Consider the following 12,227-nt stretch of genomic DNA (forward strand, 5'->3'; position numbering starts at 1 on the left):
GAATTGTCAGGAGTTCCAGGTCAGCCTGGACTAGAGTGAGGGGGAGAAAAGAGACGGAAAGAGAGGGAGGGAGGGAGGGGAAGGAGGGGAGGGGAGGGGAGGGGAGGGGAGGGGAGGGGAGGGGAGGGGAGGGGAGGGAAGGGAAGGGAAGGGAAGGGAAGGGAAGGGAAGGGAAGGGAAGGGAAGGGAAGGGAAGGGAAGGGAAGGGAAGGGAAGGGAAGGGAAGGGAAGGGAGGCTGAAAGAAAGAAAGAAGGGTGGGGAATAACAATGATGAGGATAAGACTCGGTTGGGATGGAACAAAGTAGGGATTGTCACCGCCAGTAGGGCACATTTTAGTTCTTCTCGATGATGACACTGGTACTGGGTGGCCCTCCCAGCTCCACTCACATTAACCTCATGGCTACTGAGCCTTGTTGCCACCATCCCCAAACTCCCAGGCTCCTCTCAGCCCACTAAAACTTGCGCCTTAGCCGGGCGTGGTGGCGCGCCCGCCTTTAATCCTAGCACTCAGGAGACAGAGGTAGGTGGATTGCTGTGAGTTGGAGGCCACTCTGAGACTCCATACTGAATTCCAGGTTAGTCTGGGCTAGAGTGAGACCCTATTCCGATAAACCACAAAACAACAACAAAACTTTGCTCCTGAGTCCTTTGGGACACAGCTTCCTGTCGGTCTCCCAGGGTCCCTGCAGTCACTTTAGCTCTTGTTCCTGGCTCTCATCACTAAAATGAAGCAACCTGCAGGCTATTCCTCACCTAAGGCAGGCAGGAGGGCAGCAAGCTGGAAAAGGAGCCTCAGTAAGCATGTCCCTCGAGTGAAGACTGAGTAGCAGCTGTCATCTGACCTAAAGGACTGTGCAAACCTGGGAAAGGCTGCAGGGGGATGTGGCGTAGGGGATGCTTCAAGGGAAGGCGAGCCCAGGCCTGACCAGGTTGAGATAGGAATGGACCATCCGAGAATACAGAGTCAAGGAAGAGCTAAGCAAGTAGAAAAAATATGCTGAAGAGGCCAATGCCTCTCCCTTGGGTGGGGAGCCTGTTGTGCCAGGACAAAAATGGGATGGGCCTGGAGAAGTCAGGCAAGCTCAGGCCAGGTGAAGACTGTCCATACGGGGAAGATGAGGGAGGGCTCAAGCAGCCAACCATGGCTGAGATACTAGGTATGAGGCTTCATGGAGGTATGTGTGGCTGGGTGCATCAGTGCACACGTGCCAGTTTCCACAGCAAGATTTGAGGCCTAGCAGATTGGAGTGTTTTAAAGCCACAGGCTACAGTTACAGAATACAACCATCAGGGAGGGACATGTGGATGAACTAGTGGGGTGGGGTGGGAGAGCTTTATAGGAGACCAGGCCCACTTCCAGGATGGGGGGGGGGGGCTTTTGCCTTTGGGGAAAGTCTATTTACTCTTAACTCTCATGACATTTCACTCAAACCAGTGGGTTTTGATTGGGGGCATTCATCACAGAAAAACCCAGCCAATACTTCAAACCCTAGGTGCTGACCATCTGATGGAAGGCACCCCAGCAGTGCCCATCTTGGGATTCTGCCCACCAGAGGGCCTCCGGTCTAACAGATACAAAGCAGGATGATGCTTAAGTAACCCAAAAACCTGCAAAGGAAGCTCAGCCCAGGGGGAGGCTCCCTCTCAGTGATACATCTGGCTGGGTGCTATGTTAGGCCTGAAGAATGTGGTTTTTAATTTTAATGTTTTTATTTTTATATTTTATTGATTGATTAATAAGCAGAGAGGAGGGAGCAAGAGAATATAAATATGGGCATGCCAGGGCCTCTCGCCACTGTAAGGGAATTCCAAACACATGTGCCATGTTGCGCATCCGGCTTTATACAGGTATTGGGTAATCGAACCCAGGCTGTCAGGTTTTGCAAGCAAGCACCTTTAACTGTACAGCCATGTCTTCATCCCCAATAATCAGAATTTTATGTATACGTGCTCATGATGTTTGTTTCAGGATAGGACCAGAGGCAGAGTGCCACAATAAAATGTGTAGCCCTATGCAAGAGTAGAAAAGCAAGACTGTTAGGGAGGAGGGAGAGGCATCTCCACTGGGTGAACCAGACCTGCTCTCCTCAGCCTGCCTCCCTGGTGCCACCAGACAGAGCCTCGGGAGGAAAGGGGCCTGGAAGCAGGCACTTCCTCTGACTTGGCTTTCTTGGCTGCAAGATGTAAATAATCACATCAGCTTCCTCTCAGAGCCTTGGGCAGGTCCTGGATGAATCTAGAAAGGCACCCTATAAAGGCAGGCCTCTGTCTTCTCTTTATGCTTCCAGAATACCCTTCTGAGCCATACTTAGAGAAGGCACTAATTAATTTATCAAGCAATAGAGCATAGGGCAGTCACTGAATTTCTTTCAGGCTTCACAGAGACAAGAGTATAGGTGGTGGTCTACTTTGTCAGCTTTACCTCAAACCAGGAGCACAATCCTATTAGGTGGCCCAGACTCCTAGGGCACTTTGGGAACCATCCCTGACCTCACTCACTGTAGGTCCTTCTCCAGTACAGGAGGGCAAATTCAAATCTCTTCAGCCCCAAAGGTGTCCCCATCTGAACTTACTCCTGGGACTCTCCCTCCCCTCCTCAGACAGGCACCAACAAGTAACTGACACTCCCATCCTCCTACTGACGACCCCACTGGAGGTCAGCCAGCTTCTCCTTCCTCTGCACTCCCATGGCTGGTGAGCTCTCCCATCCCAACTGGCCAGCAGGACCTGCACAGTGGCTGCCTGGGCCCGGCCTCAAGCCTCTGCCTTGGATGCTACTTTGGTTATAGTATCACAGAACCAGTCTCCCAGCTTCTGCACCTTGGTGCTCTAACTTATCCCACATCCAGGCAGACATGTCACCCTAAACAACTTCAGGTCAGTGCGACTCTCCACTACCTCAAACACTATCAACAACAGTTGCTAGGTAGTTGGAGGGCAGCAAGAGCTTGGATGCAATGCACCTGAGTTCTCAAGCCTGTTTGGGGACAGATATTACATCAGTTTCTGCGCATTCAGATCTGCCCGCACTTTTGGGATCCTGACAGGTGGGCTGTACAGGGGTGGGGAGTGAGCTTCTTCACCCTGCTCCTTAGAAGATACCCACAGCTACCAGGAGAAGGGGTGGGGGCAAGGCCTAGGATGCCAAGTGCTTACCAAGATTCCTAGAGGGCATGCTGGGCCTCACACCGTGTGGGGTCTCTGGAAGGGTATTCTGGAAGCATAAAGAGACAACAGTGGGGTCGCGCTCCTTGACAGAGGCCAAGCCGAGGGCAAAATACAGCAGCCAGCCATTTGACCAAAGCCAGGCCCATCTCCCCAGAACACAGCACTGAGACTAATCCACTCATGAAAGTGTCTTGACACAGGACATATCTCCACTCTGCTCTGGACTGTGATACAGTTCTTGAGTTTCAGGTCTTAGTAACATGGGGCTGGGGCTGGGAAATGAATGGTGGAGAACATGGCCAGGGGACAGTGCCCCCTTGGCCCTATACTAACTCCTTGATCCATGAGAAAAAGAGGGACTTTGTTCACTGATAAGCCCTAGATGATGAAACAGGGCCCTTAAACCCCCATCCAATGAGTGCTTGTTGCCTGACTAAGGCCCTGTGGTTAGTCAACAGGTCTGAACCAAATGGGAAACATTCACAAGACAGTTTGCGTCTGTTGTTTGCTTCATTTTATTTTTTCTCTCTATATACTTGAATTCTAATATTCGATCATTGCTGTAACCAGTGACTATCTACCAAGTCCAGATGAGAAAGGAAGATGGGTTTGAGATAGCCCTTTCCTCTAAGCTCTCAGCCCAGGGAGGGAAATCAGAGCTGGGTAGGAGGCCCCAAGGGGTCTTGCCCACTTCCTATTCAGAAGCCAATACTAACGGCCTCTCCCACCATCAGACACATTTACCAAGTGTCCAAACTTAGACTTTATAGACTTGGCAATCTTCAGAGGAAGACAGGAGATGTCTTGACTCCTAAAGAGGCACCTAGCACTCTGTAGACCAACCTTGGATCCCTAGAATAAATTAACACACTCATTCATTCAACCAATATTTACCAAGCACCTACTTTGTGTCAAGTACTGCATATGGTACTGAGGTTCCACCAGGAAACAGACAGACATCTCTTTATCCTTTAACTTACATCTCAGGGTAAGGTAGACTAAAAGTAAGATCAAACTTAAGTGAAATATGAAGTATGTGCAGTAATACTAAGTATTAAGAAACAAGATGAAGCAGAGAAAAGGATGGGGACAATGCACGATGAGCTGCGGGGTGCCCGCGTCCTCCCGAGACTGGATTCTCCTTCCAGTGACAGTGTTGGTTTGTTGCAATCTACACACATGTACGATGGGGTTCCGAGCAGCCCCTTCCTCCCTCTCAGCCCAAGGAGGGGTGGAGGGAGAAAAGGCACAATCACACCTTCAACACTGACTACCTTCCCCATGTAACAGAGGCCCTGGAGGGTAGGAACCCTTTATTGCTCTCGGGGAGACAGGGTTTCGTCATAGCCCAGGCTAGGTTCAAACTTGTGATTCTCCTGCCTTAACCTCCACAGCGTGGGGCTCTCAGGGCTGCACCTATCACCATACCTGGCTGCACAGCATCTGGATGTGCAGAGTGTCAGGGTCCCAGTGAAGAGGGCAGCGGGAGGGAGAACAGGAAGCAACGCCCCGTCACTGTGGAAACCCAGCTTCCGCCTCCCCACCCTGCGGCTGGGCAGGTGAGCAGCACTGGGCTGGGTGTGTGAGACCCGCTGTTTCTCAAGAACAGGAAAGTCATTGGGTGACTAATACAGAATCTATTTACACTTGATTATCTCCTTCCTGTCCAGTGGGTAAGTTGTTCTGGTAAATGATAGACCAGCCAGGGAACTCTGTACTTACTGTCCTCAAGCGAACCCTCCCTCCGTGTCTGCCAGGTGGAAAGAGGTGAGGTTGGGCTTCCAAACAAGGCATAGGAGTCCTGGGTTGGAGGTCAGGAGACCCAGTCTACTCTGCAGCCAGCTGCAAAACGACTCTGCCTAGTGCAGGCCCCATGAACCTCGAGCAGAAAGAGGTTGCTGGGCTAAAAAGACGACTCTTCAAGGACAGTTCCACTCTGTCATCCTCCAGCAGGGGAAGAACTGTGACCTGAAGCCACCTGGAGGGTACAGAAGAAACATGAGAGGGCGCAGGGGTGTTCTGCGCAGGGCACACTGGGGAGCACTGTGGAGCTGGGTGGGAAGGGCCTGTATTCTCCAGAGCCCAAGCCAACTGTCTGAGTCAGGCAGTGATGTTTTGTGTTCCTGATTTAGGCAGAGATGACAGCAACACAGAGGATAAATACATTTGCTGGGTGTTTGGCAGAATCTAGTTCAGATGCAGAAAACTGGAGGGCTGGCAGGGCCTGAGAGAGAGCAGGCTGCCAGAGGGTGCCTTGCCTGCCCTGGGAGCAGAGGGCAGACAGCACACTCCTGGCAGGTAGGCCAGCTCCTCTTCATCACTTGTTAGCCCTGGTGAAGCCATGTAGGGGGAGGGGCTGGAAACTTAAGACTGTCAGCAACAGGCCTTCAAAGGTTAGCTACAGATACCCAATGTTACCCTGGGCGCAGATAACCTTAAGGTTTACAAAGCTATCCCAGATCCATCCCATTAAGGTTTGTATCTTCCTGACACCCAGTAGTAGAAACAAGGCAGAATCTAGCTTTACGCTGGGGGAAATGAAGCCCAGAGAAGGGAAACCACCTCTTCAGAGTTACACAGCAAGCCAGGGGCAGAGCCAAGGCTAGAACACCTATTCCCTGTTTTTCTCCAGAAAGAGGCTTCGACAGTTTCAACAAAACATACACTACTATTACTAGAAAACATGGAGCCATTAGAATAAGCCAAACCAGAGGATGAGAAGACAGAAGGAACACCTCCATGTCCTTCAGAATTGAAGACTGGCTTTCTTTGGACAGTGCAGCCGCAGAAGGCAAGTGTGAGCAAGGAGGGCGGTCAAGTCAGGGCAGCAGGGATCTATGTGAAATAACTTTCTCTTAATTTCCTCTTATTATGCTGTAAAGGTGATTTAATAATAAAAACAGGCTAAGGAAAGTTTAATGTGTAATTGCTAACATATTAAAAATTACATGAAAATGCCTTCAATTAATTCTGAAATGATTCACCTGGTGAGGTGACACTGAGGGAAGGGTTAGTCACACCTGAGGAAGCCAGGGGGACGGTAGACTTCCCCGTTATTTCCTCCAACCCTCTGAGTGCTAGTGGCGGTGCCCACCTCCAAGAGCACTCTCCATCATGGGGTTGCTACTGCACCTGCCCAGGCTTTGGTGTCGTCTGTAAAACAAACCCACACAAAGCCAGAGATACCCAACTTTTTGGTGCATGCATTTGGAATTACTTTAGAGGTTCTAGCATGCCCATTTATTATCATTCTCTCTCCCCCTGTTTCTTGCCTTGCAAATAATATTGTTTAAAAACATTTTTTTTTACAAGGTAGGCTGGGTGGAGAGATAACTCAGCGGTTAAGGTGCTTACCTGCAAAGCCTAAGGATGCAAGTTCAATTCCCCAGCACCCATGTAAAGCTACATGTACAAGGTGGCACATGCATCTTTAGTAGCTAGAGGCCCTGGTGTACCCATTTTTTTTTCTCTCTCAAATAAATAAGTAAGGAGGCAGGAGAGTGCTCAAGCATCAGGCTTGGCAAGGATCCAGTGTGGGATCCACAGGGAAGCCCTGGACAAAGCCTCACTGCTGAGGACCCTTTGGGCTACACTGGGATAATCTCAGGTCCAGAAGTGCTCGGTGGTCACCCACCTCTACGTGAACATGCTTGCAATCTGGCACCCGAGCTCCTCTTCTGCCAATACTGCAAACACTCCTGCCGGGTCAGTGTCCACTGCCTCGCCCAAGCTGTCTCCTGGTCTATGGACAGTTCTCCTCGTTGCCTTGCTCAAGATGTCCCCTTGTCTATAGACAGTTCTCCTCGTTGCCTTTCCCCCAAGCTGTCCCCTTGTCTATAGGCACCATACACTCCTTCAGCAGGTCTCTATATTATATAGGGGAAGATGGGGCTGGAGCTGAACCTTGCTGAATAGGCCTGTAATCCTAGCTGCTCAAGAGCCCAGACCTGTCTGAACTACAAAATGACTTCAAAGCCATCCTGGACAACTTATTTAGAACACATTTCAAAATGAAAACTAAAAGGTAAGCTGAAAATATAGCCCAGTGGTAGGACTTGCCTAGCATGCCACCAGGCCCTGGGTCCAACCTCTAGCACTACTAGTAAAATGGGCCTGCCCACATGTTGAAAGGTCTAGAATGGCAAGGATCCAGTGAAAATCCACACTGAATGCTATAAACAAGGACTAGCGTTTGACAGCTTCTGCTTTTATTGTTAACTGCTATCACTGACCCATCTTCCCATACACAGGGAGATTCCAGAGGCCTGGGAGCTCAAAGCGGCCTTGTGTACTGTAGTGCCCCCTGTAAAGCTCTTGCTGTGCCCTACCAGATGTGCCTGGCTCCAGCCTGGGCTCCTCTGCACAGGCTGCTGTCCAGACAGAGGATGCTCTCCTGACACCAGCAGTCCTGTGCAAGTAGACCCAGAAACACAACAACTAAAAAGGTAACCTGAAGGCTCGGTTCCCCAGGACCCATGTTAGCCAGATGCACAAGGGGGTGCACGCATCTGGAGTTCGTTTGCAGTGTCTGGAGGCCCTGGCATGTCCATATTCTCTCTCTCTCTCCCCCCCCTCTTCATTCTCTCTCTGATACTCTCAAATTAATAAATAAAAAATAAACAAAAATATTTAAAAAAAGGTAACCTGAGAAGTGATAGGCGTGTCAAGCACTGAAACATCTCTCACACCCTCCAAGGCTCAGCGTCCACTATGGAAGAGGCGGTGGAAAGAACGTAAGAGCCAAAGGAAGGGGACCACTCCTTGCAATGCAACTGTCCGGACAGAAATTGGCCTCGATATCCATGGCCTCCCAGTGCCTAGCAATACTTTCACAAGACCCTCATAATAGGAGAAGAAGATGATGACATCAACATAAAAGAGACTCTAATGGAGAGGGGGAGGGGATATGATGGAGAGTGGAGTTGTGAAGGGGAAGTGGGGGAAGGGAGGGAATTATCATGGTTTATTGTTTGTAAGTATAGAAGCTGCCAATAATCTTTTTTTTTTTAAAAAAGGCTAACCTGATAAGCAGGGGATGTAGCTCATTCGGTGGTGTTTGCTAGCATGTATGAAGTCCTGGGTTCGATCCCCAGAATTGCATGGACCGAGCATAGTGGGGCAGATATGTAACACTAACCCTAGGGAGGTAAAGAAATAGGATCAGAAGTTCAAGGTCATCCTTGAGTTCGAGGCTAGAGACTGTTTCAAACAATACTTTTCTGTGCCGCCCTGTTCCAGCGTCAGCACCAGCCACCCCCCCCCCACTCCTTTCCTGGGCACGCTGGGGTCTGTTCAGTCAGCCCCGCCCCTCCTGCAGCACTTATGCCTATGCGCCCCAGGCCCACACCCACGCATCAATCCCTTTGGTGACAGTACACGAAAGGCCTCCCCCACGAGTTATGGGAGCCACAGCAAGCCCTTCACCAGACACTGTCTCTTTTAGTCCTTTAGATTCTTTAAAACCAAAGATGTGGGTAAAGTGAGCCTCCACAGGAGGAAGACGCCAAGGCAGTAAACACTAGGGTACTTACTGCTGAGGGAATGCTGGAGGACCAGCAGGTCCCACCTGCTTCACGCTGGCCCGCCCACCCACCCAACAGCCAAGTCTGGGGCTGCTACACTGTGACATTATGACAGGCTCTGTTCCAGAGATACCAGGCAAGAACAGACTCAACAAAGACTAGGACCCTCCTTTTGACTACAGTGACATCCATCTGTGACCCCTCAGCTCAGCTCCCAAGTCAGCCAGCCGAGCCTCCCCAGTGATCAGCAGTGGCCTGCCCCATTTCCTTCACCTGTAAAACCACAGACACATCTTACTTAGGAACACTGAGGCTGGATGAGCATGCATGCTAGAGTGCCCAGCATGGAGCTGCTGGGAAGAGCTCCGCCCAGGCCACTCCTGCCATGTCCTCCTAGGTGGGATATCCAAGTAGCCAACACAAGTACCACAAAACCCCCTAAATCTTCCCTGCTACCAGAGCATTGTGTGTCCTTGGGCAAATTCTTCCTCCCTAGACTCAGTTTCCCTATGTGTAAAATGGGCCTGTTGGGTTTGGTTAACCTTGAAGATCCCTTTCTACCCTGACCACATGATTGTGCAGTATCCCAACAGTCACTCTGAGAACCATCACTCCTTGGAGCTCTGGCCAAGGCTTGCTGAACTAGCTAGCCTGGCTGAGCTTCAGGGCCCTAGTGCTACCCCACTACTACTTAGTGTTAGCACGTATGGGATGGGACAGAGGGCTCTGGGTCACTTCAGAGCCTAGGCATACATCCCTACAGATTCTGCCCAAGTCACTGAAGGAAAGCAGATCACTCCAGGCCCAAATACTCACTTGCCAAGAAGATGGAGTACATGCAAGGAATGATACCTTAAAAGTCTAGCCTCATAGGAGGATTGTCGTGAGTTCAAGGCCACCCTGAGACTACATAGTGAATTCCAGGTCAGCCTGGGCTAGAGTGAGACCCTACCTCAAAAAAAAAAAAAAAAGAAGTCTAGCCTCAGTATCTCTAATGCCATGCCCCCTCCTTTCCTTCAAGACAAAGAGAAAACAGTCAAAGGTATGAGCATCAAGCTAACAAGAGGGGTACAGACAGGCAGCTGTACCCCAAATACAGATGTAGAAGACATTAATTTCAAAGATCTCGAAAACTGGGACAGGTCCAAACCTTGTTCCACAGCTCAAGTGTCCTGTCCTTGCCTTTTGTTGGGCCAAGGATGTGGCTGTGTGACAGGGTTATATTTGGGGGTTCAAATTAAGATTAACATTTCTCTTAAGGGCCTGCCTGTCTAACTCCCTCTCTAATGCTACCTTTCTCCCTCTTAGCTGCTCTTCTGCCATGAACCAGGAGAACCATGAGTACAGGGGCTTCTCTGCTCCGATCTTTCCACTACTCTGCTTAGGTCTAGGTGCTGTCCAAGATGGTTGAAGGCTATTTATTGAAGACCTCCAAGCATTATCCTGGCCGAACAGGCCTGCATCAACCCCATCAGCATCTTACACAACTCCTTTTTTTTTTTCTTTGCTTTGTTTTTCGAGGTAGGGTCTCTCTCGAACTCATGGCGATCCTCCTACTTCTGCTTCCAAGTGCACCAATATGCACCACCACGACCAGCCTCTCACACAACTCCTTGACAAGGTTTTTTTTCATACAGGTATACCAGGAAGAAGCCATGATAGGGAAAGTCTTCATGTTTCTTTAAAAATGCCTTGAAGACTAGGTTCTTTAAGCTGCCCTGGGCCCCATGATGAAGCCTCCTAGGTACACTGGTAAGGATAATTTTGTCCCTACTAATGACTGGGTCTGCCTCCTTTCTCTACACAATGAAAGCACTATGAGAGCAGGAAAACAGTAAGAGCCACAGGAGAAATATCCTGAGGCACAACCCCCTAACTTATTACCCCATAGTGAAGCCCAATAATCCTACTGAGGAGGGCCCTCAGGGAAACTGGGGGCGGGCATAAAAGACTATAAACCTATTGGGAAAAAAAGAAAGAAATTTAAAATGGGGGGGGGGAGCAAGAATAAAAATAAGATAAAAGAAAGCAACATGAACCAGTCTGCTTCCACTTTTGCCCTCACTACTGGGTAGCTCCAAGTAAAGTTTGTCTCAAATGCTGTCTCTTTCGTCAGTCAAAAATGTCTAAATGAACTTTTCTCTATATATGCTTCTTTTCTCTATATATACTTTTGGTTTGTATCTTTGGTTAACTGTTATCTGTGCCCTGCTGGGTTTTTTCATGATGTGGGTGAAACATAAGCTGATACCATCTAAGGGGATGTGTACATTTTCTCTGCCAAATAATTACAAGGCAGGAAAGTATTTGAAAGAATAAAGTTTATTTAGGGAAAGAGGGAAAGCAGAAAGAATAGGCTCCTCTAGGAAGGAAGGGATTTTCAGAAGATCCACAGTCCTAATGGGAACTGAACTTTTAAATTTTAATTTAATTTTATTTGTGAGAGAGAGAGAAAATGAATGAGAATTGGCCCAGGGCCTCAGCCACTGAAATCAAATGCCACCTAGTGGGCATGTACAACCTTGCGCTTGCCTCACCTTTGTGCATCTGGGTTACCTGGGACCTGGAGAGTCAAACATGGGTTCTTAGGCTTCATAGGCAAGCACCTTAACCACCAAACCTTCTCTACAGCCCTGGGAACTGAAATTTTATCGAATGCGGGAAGCCCAGAGTACACGATTGCTCACCTTCAATGAAGGGAAATGCTCTGTTTGACCCATGATGCATCCAGTACGGTGCAGGTCCTAGAAAACCACTAAAGCAGCTTGCCAGTAGGAAAATTTACCCAGGCTAGGAAGGGGGAGGAGGAAGTGGAACCACCCCTTTTGCCATCCTGGACTCTCCTACCAAGGGTTCTTTCTCCTTATCTATCTGCCTAGCCAATAAACTGTCTAATTCCTGCAGTATTTCAATGCCAATATAGTGTGCAGAAGGCATAACACAGCACAACCCCTGCTCCTCTGAAAGTTTCTCACTGAGGTTATTGTAAGTCCCTGTGCAGAGGCCTGAATGTGCTTTGTCTCCTCAGAACTCATGCAGAGCTCCTAAACTGCTCAAAGCAGCCCCAGTGTTGGGGGATGGGGCCTAGTGAGGGGTGTTTGGGCCATGGGGGTGGGGCTCTCATAAATACACTAAAGCCATCTCGTGGGAGTAGGTGAGGTATTCCAGTCTGTGAAGCTGAATAGTCATTGTTAGAGTGGTATTAGTTACCTCTTCCTTGCAGGCCTGCGTGTCCTTCTGCGGCTCTGGCCTTGTTGTGATGTAGCACGAGGCCCCGTATAGATGTGGCTACCTGATTTTGAGGGTCCATGCTTACTACAGAGTTCTTAAATTAACTTTTTTTTTTTTGGATTTTGTTTTTGTTTTTCAAGGTAGGGTCTTGCTCTAGCCCAGGCTGACCTGGAATTCACTATGTAGTCTCTGGTTGCCTTGAACTCACAGTGATCTCTCCTGGGATTAACACGCCCGACCTTAAACAACAACAACAACAACAAAAAACCCCAAAAAAACAAATTGTCTCATCTCAGATATACTA

The 12,227-nt window shown here is 49.2% G+C and overlaps 1 protein-coding gene across 1 annotated transcript in view; it reads right to left on the bottom strand.

Moving 5' to 3' along the window:
• Shb (SH2 domain containing adaptor protein B) overlaps positions 1–12,227 on the bottom strand; it is a 134,641-nt gene that overhangs the window by 75,407 nt on the left and 47,007 nt on the right. The window lies entirely within an intron of this gene.

The sequence above is a fragment of the Jaculus jaculus genome, chromosome 1 (assembly GCF_020740685.1).
Source record: "Jaculus jaculus isolate mJacJac1 chromosome 1, mJacJac1.mat.Y.cur, whole genome shotgun sequence".
NCBI classification, from domain to species: domain Eukaryota; kingdom Metazoa; phylum Chordata; class Mammalia; order Rodentia; family Dipodidae; genus Jaculus; species Jaculus jaculus.